Genomic DNA, 13,588 nt, shown 5'->3' with positions numbered 1-13,588 from the left:
AAGTATGTGTGGATATAGATAATACAGCAAGCCAGCCTCATTGGAATAACCAAACTGATAAAATGGACAAGTTATTTAATGAACAAAACATCTAAGATAGCACTTTTCCATACCTTGAATGGCACTAGTTCAGACCATAATAATGTGATGTTAGGTTTTATTCTTGGGTCTTTGAACTCCTTCCCACCCTCCACATCAGATCAGTAAGCACCAAAAAGCTTCACACTGGGTAGCCCTCTTTTTAATTTTTACCTCCTTAAATCTTTGGTTCTCATCTCTTGGCAAAATCCATTTAAACAGGGCTCACAAGTTAATGGTTAAACTTGTTGTTTGTAGTACCATTAATATAGGTCAAGCAGCACAATAGTTACAACTGCTGAGAGGGAAGGTACATAAAGACACAGTAAGCAGTTCAGGACCTTATTACAACACGTCTATCAAATGCAGGGGTACAAACAATGTGCCTGATTCATCAAAAAGATAACTTCTGCTGACAGTACACACTGTTCCCTGGAGTCTCTTACGCATGGCTCAAAAATTAAAATTGGAAATGTAAACTACACAGACACATTCTTGCAAATGTGAGTATGTTTCAGGCACAGTGAGCATTTGTATGCAAAATACCAGATATAGGCAGTGGGATGAATTCAGCTCTCATTTGCATCACTGAGCACTGAAGAAATCAGCAACAGCTATGATTTTACTCTGCATTTTCTCTCATGTAACCAAGGGAAGAATTTGTCCTACCAGGCCCAAGGACACACATTTTTCACCGTGGGATGCACATGCATAATGCCTACAAGAGGGATTACCTTATGCTTTATTCAAGAATATTCAAAAGGACAGACCTCTATGCCTCAAAAAGTTAGTATTTCAGGAATACTGACAGTAAGTACTTTTTCAAAACTAATGGCACCTTAAAGCTTCACAACATGGATTACTTATGCTCAGCGCCAGTCATTCACTGTCTGCCAGTTCAAATAGACATCGTTCCTGATTTGGCTCCCAAGCTCCCTGGCCAAGGTTCCCAAACTAAAGTAAATTCCCAGATACTCTGCTGGAGCAAAAGCAGAAGGAATAGCCAGGCCTCAAGACTGACAAAGCCTATCACGTGTGTCACGGAGACACCGTCCTCTTTGCAATTATTTGTGTCATGACAGCATGTAGAAGCATCAATCAAGTTTGCAAAGTGAAGTGCATCCCCCACCTCCCCCCCGCCCCCGGCAAAACCAAACATGATAAAGCTGGCTTTTCTGACCAAGCATTTTGAAAGTACGAATAGCATTTCAAACAGTTTCTCCCTTTTAAACCAAAATACTTCTAAAATCCTTTTGATTCAGTTTATCCATTCGAAAACTCTGTTCACGCTCAAGATCTAGCAACTGTAGTTCCAGAGGATGAGTTTGACTATTGTTAATCTGGGATGGAGGGGTGAAGTTGAATTAAGCAGGATATTTTACTGTGTATAACAAAATACAGAACTGATACCAGAAAAACAGAAGTCATTGCAGATTAGTTATAATGTGCCTAAGACTTTCTTTCAGACTTCTGTGTTTTTTCACTGGTAAAAATTGAAGACAGTTTTCTTCCATTTATCTCACTGATATATTTTGCATTCCTGTGGTACCCGTTATCTCTTATTTCAATGCGCTTTGTGAACCTTGGACTAGATCTTCAGCAAGTGTGAATCAGCATAGCTCAATACTGATTTTTACAGAACTCTTTTGAATCCTACTACCTGAAGAGTGACTAACTGATGTTGCACAGTCCTGTAGACACAGAAGGACATGTAACAATAACATGACATTAAAACACAGTAGATCTCAGCTGTAATGCTACTAATATTTTATGATATAAAAACATCCTGCGGAATTGTGATTTTAAACACTGCTTAAAGCTCACCAAAACATTCTGACCACCTTGTGCATGTTATACACTGTTATACATGTCTCATCTGGGGTGTTTTCCAGTAAAACCAATCATGTCACAATTAAAAATGCACTTTTGACACTTTTCAAATTAACTCCAGTGCATGTTATATATACTACATAATAAAGACAGATCAACAGACTACTCTGCCTTCTCTTTGTACTCATCCTGGTAGGGCAGCCCCTCATGACAGCTTGCATTATAAAATAGTTTGCTTCAACACAAATACCAGCATAGTAAAGGGGGTTTTGTGCATTCATCTGGACATTTTTTCTACTCCATATTACAGGTCGTCTCTAACAGCTTCATATGTTGCACTTCCCTCACTAGGATGAGATGTGCTCCACTTTAGCACAGATGTACAGGAAACCCCGCTACAGAATAGTTCCTCCCTATTAACAGAGCTGAATCTTTTTGGTACAGAAACTGCTCATATTAATGAAAACAGCATTGCCTCACACTATTGTATTTCCTAAACATCAATAAAGATTTGATTTAATTCATCTGATAACTACAAAAAGGAGAAATAAAGTAACACAAAGTCAAAAAAACTGTCCACAGAAAATTATGAATAAGAAATATAAGAATCCATAGAACATGATGTAATTGCCTGTAAAGATACATGTAACATGGTGGGAGTAAGGCTGCTTCCTCAGGTACTCAAGGGATCTCTCTGCCCGGTCATCCAGGAAGCACAAGGTGGAGTTGTGCCCTGCTGATGTTCAGATTTCTAAGGAAAGAAGGAAAGGGCTTTGTCTTCTCCCACCCACCACCACTGTTTCACCTTAAGAAGATATCTGCTGAATTTCAGCTAGTAACACCTCATCCCATTTAAAATGGGGAAATAACAAGACACTTATAAATCCAGCAGAAACTCTAAGTTGGCCAAACCAGTTCTATTAGCCTCTCTAAAATGTTGTTCTGATTCCAAAGATGTGTGTTATGTTTCAGTGAATTTCCTCTTCTGTTATTATGACTGTCCTGTTTAAACACAGTTTTAGGATGGATACAACTAAAGCTGTTGATGTTGCTAAAGCACTTGGTAAACCTTGATAAATCAGTACAATTCGACGTTCAGATGTACTTCCATTGGATTAGCCAGGATGACAAGAGTTCACTTGGGTTCTACTAAAAGGTCAATAGAAACACATCTGCCCATAATGCAACACTAATTTAACATCACACATTTGTAAAACTGGTGCAAAGTTCTGTGAAAACCATTAGGCCATAATAAAACCATTAATATATCTAATGAAACCTACTTCCTTACTAGTGAATCTGTGTACCCACTTATGAAGCAGGTGGATGGTCCTGGAAATATGACACTTGCTGTGAAGAAATGTAGACTGTATTAGTGGTGCCTTATCTAAAGGCATGTTCACACTGCATGGGAAGGGTACCAAATAGGTTTCATCTCTGAGTTATGTACTTTATTAAGGATTCTCCTCTTGTGTGGCATGCTTGAAACGTGATAAACCATTCTGAAAACTACAAGTAGCAAACTCTCCTTTACAACACTTCGGTAACCTCGTAGGACAATAGGGCCTTTGTGCTTTGGAGTAACTCTAGGACTGAATCCTATCATCACAGTGATTCAAAATTCTCTAAATGGCTTCTCAGAACAATGGTATAAAAGCAATTGAGGCTTAAGGAGAAGTACAAAGTACCATACATCGCAGACAACTTTCAACATTGTGGGTAATTAAATCAAATAAGATAAAGTGAAGATCACCTCGTTCACTATCCAGCCACTTTGGTCTGTCTGCTTTAAAGATGGTTCTTTTTATCTTCCATAAGCAGAAAGCTGCAGGCTTACAGGTCCAACCTGTGAAATTCTGCCAGGTCTCAGAGTTCCCCTGTGCACACGGAGGTCTTGTGTGGAAGGCTCAGGTTTCTTGGAGGTTTCTTTTTAACATGCTTAACTTGTGTTTTCTAGTCAGTTCATCTCAAAGATGGTTTGGCAGAATCAAAAACATAACTGTGGAAGTTCTGGGATATTTAGATTTTGGGCAGGTTGGTCAAACTGTAATATACTGAAGTGGGATCATAGTTGTTTTCATAGCAATCAAGGCATAGAAGATGCTTCACAGATAAGATATGATAGCTTCTTGTAAAGATTGTATAGAACTCAGCCCAACAGACCGCTTCCAGATATGATAAATGTGTATTCGCTTTTGATGTTATTAACACAGTTACCTCCCATGTATGAGGCAGATAGACTTATTGACATGGCTGGCTGAGCTGAAGCCTTTCTCAACAAACAATCTTTTGCAATAGGATCAGGATTAGCTTCAAATCCCATAAAAATCTATTATAGAGCCCCACAACTAAAGCTTTTTAGCATTTGCTATGGTGTTGGGGTTTTGAGGGTTTTTTTTAGCTTTGTGTTTTTTTTTTTTTAAACAGAACAGGGCCTTTTTATGTGGCAGAACCACTGAGGCTGTAGCTCCACGAACTGTTCTGCTCAAAGAAAGCTCCCTGCAAGACAAGTTTTCCCTGTGCAGCTACTGTCAGCATAGACCAGATCAGGAATGGGCTCCCAACAGCCCCCAGCATCCAGTGTAGTCAGAGGAACTTGGGAACTGAAACAACATTGTGGATTGCAACTTTCCAGCAAAATAAAACCACGAGGATCCAAATGCCATGCTGCAATTGAGGCAAATGCTATCAAAGGAGGCGAAGAAATGTAGTAAAAGCTGAAAGTTTAAAGCAATCCTTATTCTTCCAAAGACTACAGTGCAAGAGTACAGCCTTAGGCTACTAGTGTTGCCTGCTATTTTGGTGTTGTATATATAGAATATTTACTGTACCCCTTTTTTATATAAAGGAATAATTTCTAGTAACAGCAGCAATTATATTAGTGCAAGCAGCACAAAAGCCTAACTTGGGAACATCCTCAACATCTGCATTTCAGAAGGCTCTCAGTGCAGGTGCCAAGAAAAGATTTCAGACATATATGGGAAGCAGCAGCCAGAGGAAAGCTGTCACAACAGAAGACAGTGTAGGACCAGGCAAAGAGAGAACAATGAGATCTAAAGTCAAAAGGGAGGGGGAATAAGATCAGACAGTAACAGAAAGAAGAAGCAAGAGACAAAAATGTTTGTGTTTGAAGTAACAAAATGTGCTTTTATTCATGTTGTGGAAACATTTTACACTACAACAATTTCACTTGAATTCTGATAGTTTCTTAAGTCCGCTGATACTATAGGAGAAATGATACAGAAATGCTTGACTTCCTGCCAAAATCCTAGAGTACGTTGCAAAATTACAGAACATTTTGCAAACTTTTGAAACTTCAAAACAATAAAGTCTCAGCTCTTGTCCCTTCCCAACATTTTATACAACTACAGTGTCAGTGACTTGACTAAAGCAGCTCTCACCAGGATAAGTTAGGAAAGGATTCTAGTTCATTATTTCTTTTTATAAAGAAAATGATAGAGCTGGTTGGAATCTCCACCAACTGAAGTCAGTGTCTCTCTACGTTTGCCTGAACACTAATCTTGAGTCAGAAAGAACTTCCACCCCATTCCATCCCTCTTCTGTCATTCAGTGTTTGTCATTTGTCTCAGTGTGCTTTGGGTAAATAACTGATCCAGTACATTTATTTATTTTAAGCTTAATGGATGTTTGCTCTAAGACTGAAAATCATTACAAAATTGTGTATATGTTATAGTTAGTGAAACTCTGATGTCTTAGTGAGAGAAGTCGATACAGCTTCTTGAGATACAGGGTAAGGATCCAGGGAAGGCAAGAAGACATCTTTTACAGCCAAATAAGGAATGTCTATACTGGCATCCTACCTTCACTATCAGATTCAGAACTTGCCATGCCGTTAATATGAAATGAAAAATCAATAATTATTGTTCAGTCATTACCTCCCATCAACTGATGCACGAGCAAGTTAATGGTAACACAAGGCACAGGGGTTATTTTTCAGAAACAGGCTTGAGCCGCACATTACACATGTCCTGACCCTAACTTCTCACCTGGACAAGTGCTCCGTCCCCTCTCAAGGCACTAGTGAGCGGCTGAGAAGGGCCAGGTGCCTACACAACAACCACCTGGTTTGGAGCTGGTGCAAGCTTTTCACAAGCAAGATCTTGTGAAGGTCAGTGGTGCCCTGTCCAGAAATCACCAAAGGGAAAGAGCATGTTCTTAGCTGCCCTTCGTTGTGAACTATATGAGCAAAATTGCTTCCCCCTTTAGAAAAGAAAAAAAAATCCAAAACTATATATCTATAGGGAGATTCCCAAGATGATCAGACTGCTATTTGAAAAGCCTCCACATTCTAACTGAAAAGCACACACAAGTCCCCAGCAAGTCCCTGTGCTTCATTACAGAAGTAGTTATTGCCTGTTCTTAGGAAGGGATGAGGAGAGTGCCTACAAAAGCTGCCAGGGAACAGCGAGGGCCAGCTGCACCCTAAGAGAAGGCAAACTGGGAGCTAAGGGCAGCAACAACATAGACTGGGTAGGGAACTCTCCAACAGAGTGCAACCCCACGGTGCAAGAGCTGGTCAAGTAGAGTAGCGGCAAGTCCTACCAATGCTCCAGTGGTCATTGGATAAAAGCAATAAAATCAGCTAGGTCTGAGATCAAGCCGGGGAATCCAAAGAATAATTCAGGAACAGACCCCCATCCAGCACAGCTCAGGGAAGGGGGCTGAGTCCCCAGCTGGAGCTTAAATGAGCCCATGGCCCGTGGGCAGGGAGTGTGTGACTGAGGGCCCAGGTAAAGCTGATCAGGGCTATTAAGGCCTATTAGTGACCTCGGGGCCCTGACAAAAGCTTCTCTTTTTTTAATCATCCTTCTACTATTGCTCTATTAAATATCTCTTACTGTATATATATATGTATATATTTGTAATACAGTATTTTCTGGAGGTCATGATCAGGTCTCCATCTTAATTGTACACGCTGTTGTCTGGACCACTGAAAAGCATTTCAGTCTGATGGGAGAGTAGGCAGTGGAAACCAGAGGAAAGCAAGAGTAACAGTTTTAGGATGAGAATAATGTAGGTTTACAGTTAATAGTGGTACCTGAGCACCAGTTCATATTTCCTGATGTGGTAGAAGTAGCCAGAAGCCCTAGTCTGAGATGAAGAACTTGGTCCAGTCACTATACAAACGGAATGGCTGAACAGGAGCTAAAGATTTGCATGCCACTGCAGATGCATTAACAGTCTGATTTAAAGCTGCTCCCTGAAAGTCAGGGCTCCTCAGAAATCCCACATGCTACTGCTCTCCCCAGAAATATAGGCACCCTAATTCCAGGTTCATCTGCATTTTTTACTGTGGTCTAAGCATATAAAATAAAATAAGTATACTGTCTAACAAACTGTGGGCACATTGTATAAAAAGATATAAAAATATTAATTAATATGTTATACTAATCTATTATTCATGTAACTGCACTAGGGAGACTATGTTCTTGAAGGATGAAGTATTGCTCAGATCTTAAGTCTACTTATTCTGGTTTTTAAGAACTGCAATATTTACCAAGAGCGGTGCCTGGATGACTTGGAAAACAGTGAAAAAACTGCGTTTCTTCAGTGGTATATATGCTTATGAAATATATCAATTGGACAGAATATATATGGTTTTTTATTATGAAGCTTACATCTAAAGTAGTTACTGTTCAGATTTCAACGTATGCCTCCAGAAAACAACCACCTTAAATTTTAAATTGCCAAGAGAAAGACTGGTGTTCTGTTTAATTATTAGTGCCATAAACCAGAGTAATATTTACCTGCCTGTAACAGAGCTTAGGAAAATCCACTTATCTCTTCAGCCAGGTGCTACATTTCTCACAGTTATTAATAAAATCATCAGAAATCCTTATTTCTGATTGGCCTTTACCCCACTTTTCTCTCCTGTCCAGCGTCCTTCCAAAAGAAAGTCAGCTTTGAAATTGGAACAAATTCTGCACTTGCTCATTGGGAAGATAGAAGGAAGCAGAAGTGCTCCTCTGCACCAGATCTGACCCATCACTTGAGCACTAAGCCTTGATTCCTCCTCCCTCCAGCTGGAAGGTGGCCCATCGAGCCTGCATTACATGCTGTTCTGCAGTTCATCAGCCTCCAGACATCCTTCCATTCCTGGTTCAATAAACGAGTTTCAGTAAGGAGACTCTCTCTGCTTAGACATGAAATGCCACTCTGAACTGCTTTCTTCTGCCAGTCTTTCGCCTTCCATTAGCATTCATCTCGCGCTTACTCCATGGTCTCAAGAAAAGCCGGTCGGTGTGCAGTGTAGCACACATGCAGCTTCCTTCAGGGGTAGAAATTAGTCAGAAACTCATCAGAGCACTCAGGGTCTTTCAGGATTTAGTTTCCTGAGGTAAGACTTCGTATTTCCATCCTGCCTCAAGCTAAGGTGGTGGGGGGTTTTGGGGCTGGGGGTGCAGGGATGGTAACTGTGTCATCCCTGCACATATGTACGTATCTTGAACAAACAGATAATCTAGCTACCAAAGTCAAAAGGTTTTAAGCTCCACTTCAGACCCACTTCAAGACTCTTTCTCCTCCCTTTCTCCTCTCCTCCTTCTAAAGTAATGTATTCCTGATATTTTATTAATAGTGCACTAAGAAGAAACCGTTTTCTGCTCCCGAGTGCTATGTGAGATGATGGATGAGTTCACAACACCTGTTACTGCTACGTACATGGAAGTAATTTCCCCCTGCCTGTTTCAAAGAAATCTGTTCTTTTCTCACAAAGTCAAACACTCTGCTCCTATTTCTAGTAAATATCTCCTAGATAAGCTTTGAAAAGGTTCTGTGACTAACTAATTAATATCATTTCTCTTTGTGCGCCAATAAGTTAGATTATTGAAGAAAAGGAGGTGTGCAAGAAGTTAAAATTGAAGCTGCTTACATAGATAGACAGACAGGCAGATAAAACTTGCCTAGATAGCTCTTCTCACCCCAAGAAAAAGTTTTATTTCCCCAGTGCACAGAGCTAGCACTAAATCTGTGTCCCACCAAAGCTCATGCTACTCCTTCAGTTAAGGCCAAAAGAGGACTTCTGTGATCCACAACTGTATGCTTCCTTCCGCACAGAACTGAGTTTTCCTCCTATGCAGTCCTGAAGGTTTCCTGATTGCTCATTTAACCTAAGAAAGTACTTACAAATGTCTGCATTTACCTCCTCTTCTAGATATTAATTTATTAGCAGAAATATTCACTGAAATAGATTTTTTTTTGTAAGTAATTATTAGGGAAAAGTCACAGGAAGCAATTTTATAATTCCTACAATTCATTATTCATCTCCAAATATGGTTTCTATTAAATTGTGGTCATCCAAAGAGAGAACAGAAACATATGAAAGACTAAAATATTCTGATTAATGTAAACAGGGAAAACAGTTCGCATTTTGAACACCCACAAAGAACTTACCATGCTTCTGCTCACCAGAGTTGCATTTGAGTATGCTGAAAATCACAAGTAAGGAGCAGCATATGTTGAAATGTGTTTTAATGCCATTACATTCTATTACAGAGGTGATAAACATAACCTGTAAAATACACATTTGTAAGAAAACAAAACTAACAAGACATTTACTAGTGCAGTCGTACCATAAGACTAAACAGGAATTGAGAATCCACTGATGGAAATACCTTAATAAATTAGAACTTTACATTTCAGTACTGTAATTACTTCACTGAAAAACCCAAAAGGTGAAGATCGCCAGATATATCAGATTCTCTTAATTTCTTTTACAGAACTACTGGGGAAAAGGCATAAAACTGTATTTTTAATGCCTTGGTTTTGCACATGTAAAATAATATAAAATTCATGAAGGTGGAGAAAATACACTGAAGCATCCAAAAGAATTTTAAATGTCTGTGATAGATCAGGAGGAATATTGGAATGACTGAAATGAAGAAAAGTTTTAAAAGAGTGATTTCCAGATCAAAGAACAGAGTTTGTAAATCTCTTTCCAACTAAGCAAACCTCCAGCTGAAACCAACTGGACTACTCTCAGGAGCAGACAGCTCATGCCTGGTAGGCACCATGCCAGGGTCAATGCCACGTTTGCCCTGGACTTTCAGTAGCACAAGGATCGTGTCCCTCATTTGACATGTGCCGTGCTGGACACTTACCTTTTCTGAGATGTATTGATAATAAAGGCAACAATACCTTGAGATGGCATAGAAAGACAACATGGAACATACTTGATTCAGAAAAGCAGTGTCCAAAATGTTACAGGAAAACTACGAGATCCCGACTGACCTCACTAAATTTACACCAACGTATACAAGTCAGGGATTAAAACTCTTTGAAAAGGTCACTGTTCATTCGTCACTCCATTTCCAGAGCTTGTTTCTTAACATCCATACGTGCCCAAATGAAATGCCATTTGTGAAAATGCCCACGAGAAGAGAAACTCCTTTTGACTCCATTTTTGTGGTAAACGGTTGCAAAATAATTTGATGTGCAAGAGTCAAAGGAGGGATTGTTGCCAAGCTTTTGAAATCAGGTACACTTTCTTTGAGGGACATTTGTCTGAGGGACAAACAAGGGACAATTTCATCATACAAGAACTGGCAAAAAAAAAGACACTAAATGTTTTTCAATTAATTATCTTCCTGAAAGACCTGAGACAGAAAAGCATGTGTGAAATAATAAAATTACCTTTCAAAAGCCTTGTCTCACCCCCTCAGGATGAAAAGAGGAAAAAAAAAAGGGGGGCCTGAAAAACACCAAGATACAAGATGAGTTTATGATGCTTCCGCCACGGTTAGGAACAGCTGCTCCCAGTGGCTGTTTTACCAGGGACTTCCATGTGAAAAGCTACAGTTCAAAATTCCCGATCAAGCAAAGTATTCAGCCATAAACTCAGGTACTTAGCTTCAGTGGTACAACTCGTATACCTCATTACGCACACCCGTGTGTACTTTTTTCAGCTGGGGCCCGAACATATCACTGCTAAACATATAGAGCTGCTGGATTACAGGCTGATATAGATTGTCCTGGAGTTTCCCTATGAGTTTCTTTTCCCCCACTGGACTAGGTATAAAGAAAGGCAAAGAAATTCTGTCTGCTTATGCACCTGGCATACATTCCTTTATCCATGGAGACAAAGTATCAGAAAGGAAAAAAAAGAACATTTTTCAGTTACCCTGACATTTGATACTGATGCAAAAAAGGAAAGGAATGACAGTGTTTGAAGCCAAAAGCATGAAGTTTCTTTATATTTCCTATGATTTAGTATCTCTCTCCCCCACATACGGCAGATTCCTTTATAGAGACTCTTGTATATGGGCCAACAGTGCTCCAGCAATGTCTCTGATGACACAGTGGAAAGTTTCTAACCACAGTATCATTTGCAGCATTTCTCGTTTATTTTATCCCTGGTCCCCAAAGACATGCTTTTTCTGATGGAATAAATGATTGTTTTCCTTTTTATTAATAGAATTGAAAATCTATTTGATGACCAAATGAATTAGAATAGACAGAGAATAAAATTCTTTAGGTTTGTATGAAATCTGTTGTAAAAGCTGGCTTCCAGCTCTCACTCAGTCTAAACAGATAAAAAATATCAGTGACCCTGAAAAAACACTCATAGTATCTGTTTAACCAGACTTGTAAATTAACTTTTTTCCTGTAATAAATAGGAAGATACACTCACATAGCATGTTTTGCTTTTAAAGCATTTCATACCTATTGCAAGCCAATAATATTCACAGCATTGCTGTGAGGTAGCTTGGTACAGTTTGCTCACTTTACAAGTACCATTACAAGTATAAAAAAGAGGAAAAGAAACCCGGTTTCTGGAAGTTTTTGGTGAACAAATCTATATGATTTTACTTGCTGCATGTACCATAGACAAAATGAGTATTTATGATTGTGACTTATTAATTGGGTGCACAAATGTCTGATTTATACACTCCAGCACATTAAATAAAGCATACAAAATGCACATGCAGTTGTTTAATAAGAATTAGGAAACTCAGGCCTTCGCTCTACAGCCTGCCATCCTTGCTACGAGGGGCTTTAGAGGAGGGCAGTACTGCACAAACCAAGTGATAATTCAGGGTTCCTGGCTGTAAGGCCCAAGTCACTGCACAGTTTGCCACATCAACCCCATTTTCAGACCTGCTCTCTACCTCTCATCCCAGCCAGGAGAAGCCTGAAAAGCAGTTCAGTTTGAGCATGAACTAACCTGCCCGCCACTTTATCATCAAAGTCTAACTATCATGACAAAGTATATAAAAGAGCATATGCTGCTTTACAGCCTTCTGCAAATTTCAAGAGAAAAAACCCCCGCTGACTTCAAGAGGCTTCAGATCTAGCCCACAGTGGAATAACTTCCATTTTTCAAGAGACTTGAAATATCAAATATCATCTGATTATTCAGGCTTGAGTCCGATCTCACAAAGTGTATGCAGGCTTAATCTATTGGGCTACAGCTGCAAAGGCTGCCGGTGGCACTGCAGTGTGAAGAGAAGCCACGTTGCGCTCAGGCTGCTGTAAATGCAGCACGGTGTCACCCAGGGACCCAGCGTGCCCCTGCGTTTCCTCTGGCGGGTGTGAAAGCAGACCCTGACCCACGCACAGCTGAGCTGAAAAATCACCCAGTCGTCTACACAGCTGCCCACCTTTATAATAATTATTTACAGCACAACGCCTGACAGCCATTTGACATGCTGTGAATAGGTATTGTGCCTCGCAGCCTTAGAGGTGAGTGCAATACTATCTATGTATCATAATCCTGGGATATCAATGTTTAACCATGCTGTAAAGTCCTTTACTGAGAAAATAGTGTGCGCTTTCCACTAAATGGCTACAACCTGGAGCTAGTCTCCAGCCTGAGGACTGGGGCAATAAAATGGTTTTGTCTGACAAACCACCACCAGAGATTTGCTGGTGCTGTTACTCAGAGTGTAGAATCCCAAGCGCATTCAGAAGCCTCCTTTAAGGAATTAATGCTCGCTTGTTTTGCCATCCAAAGAGTGTTTACAGGAGCCAGAACAACCGTGCTTGCTGTCCACTGTGCAAAGAGGTGATGACATCAAGAAGACAGGTCACAAGTCTGAGTTTATAGTCATTACACTTACGTTGGTACGGCTTTTCATCCACTCAGTATGATCTTATGACCCCACAACTTTACAACCTTCCACTCTCTGGGCTTCATAGCGCCTCTCCGCTCTAGGTTAATCATTTCTCTGCCATTATCTGCCAAGAGTTCTTATCTCTTTTGCTGTCACTTTATAACAGGGTCCTCTTATCAAGCTGTACAAAATCACGTGACGGTGCCAAACCTATCACAAGTTCCAATTCTTCTGATTAGAGACTATCATGAAATGGGATACACGGTTTACAGCAGGTCACTAATGCTGGAAAAAGTACAGAGTCCACTCAAAGACATGCTTGTTACTTTCTGAATTCTTGGATATTTTTGTTGTTGTTGTTCATCACGCCGACTTTCACTGAAGGTTATTATAGCCTGGGTCTCAAGGCCAGAAAAGTTTACAGGCTGCACCTCTTCTGTACTCAATGCTGTACACCTTGCACCCAAGGGTACTGTATATTTACACCTAATAATGTCTTCTGGTTCCCACACAGCCATCATACAGGAATCTATAAAACATGGACTTACATCAGTTGGTAAGTAACAGTTTTCTAACTGTTTTGAAGACTCTGCATAAATGTATTAGAG

Source organism: Ciconia boyciana, chromosome 7, assembly GCF_034638445.1.
Source record: "Ciconia boyciana chromosome 7, ASM3463844v1, whole genome shotgun sequence".
Lineage (NCBI taxonomy): Eukaryota > Metazoa > Chordata > Aves > Ciconiiformes > Ciconiidae > Ciconia > Ciconia boyciana.
Note: the sequence above shows the minus strand (reverse complement) of the source record.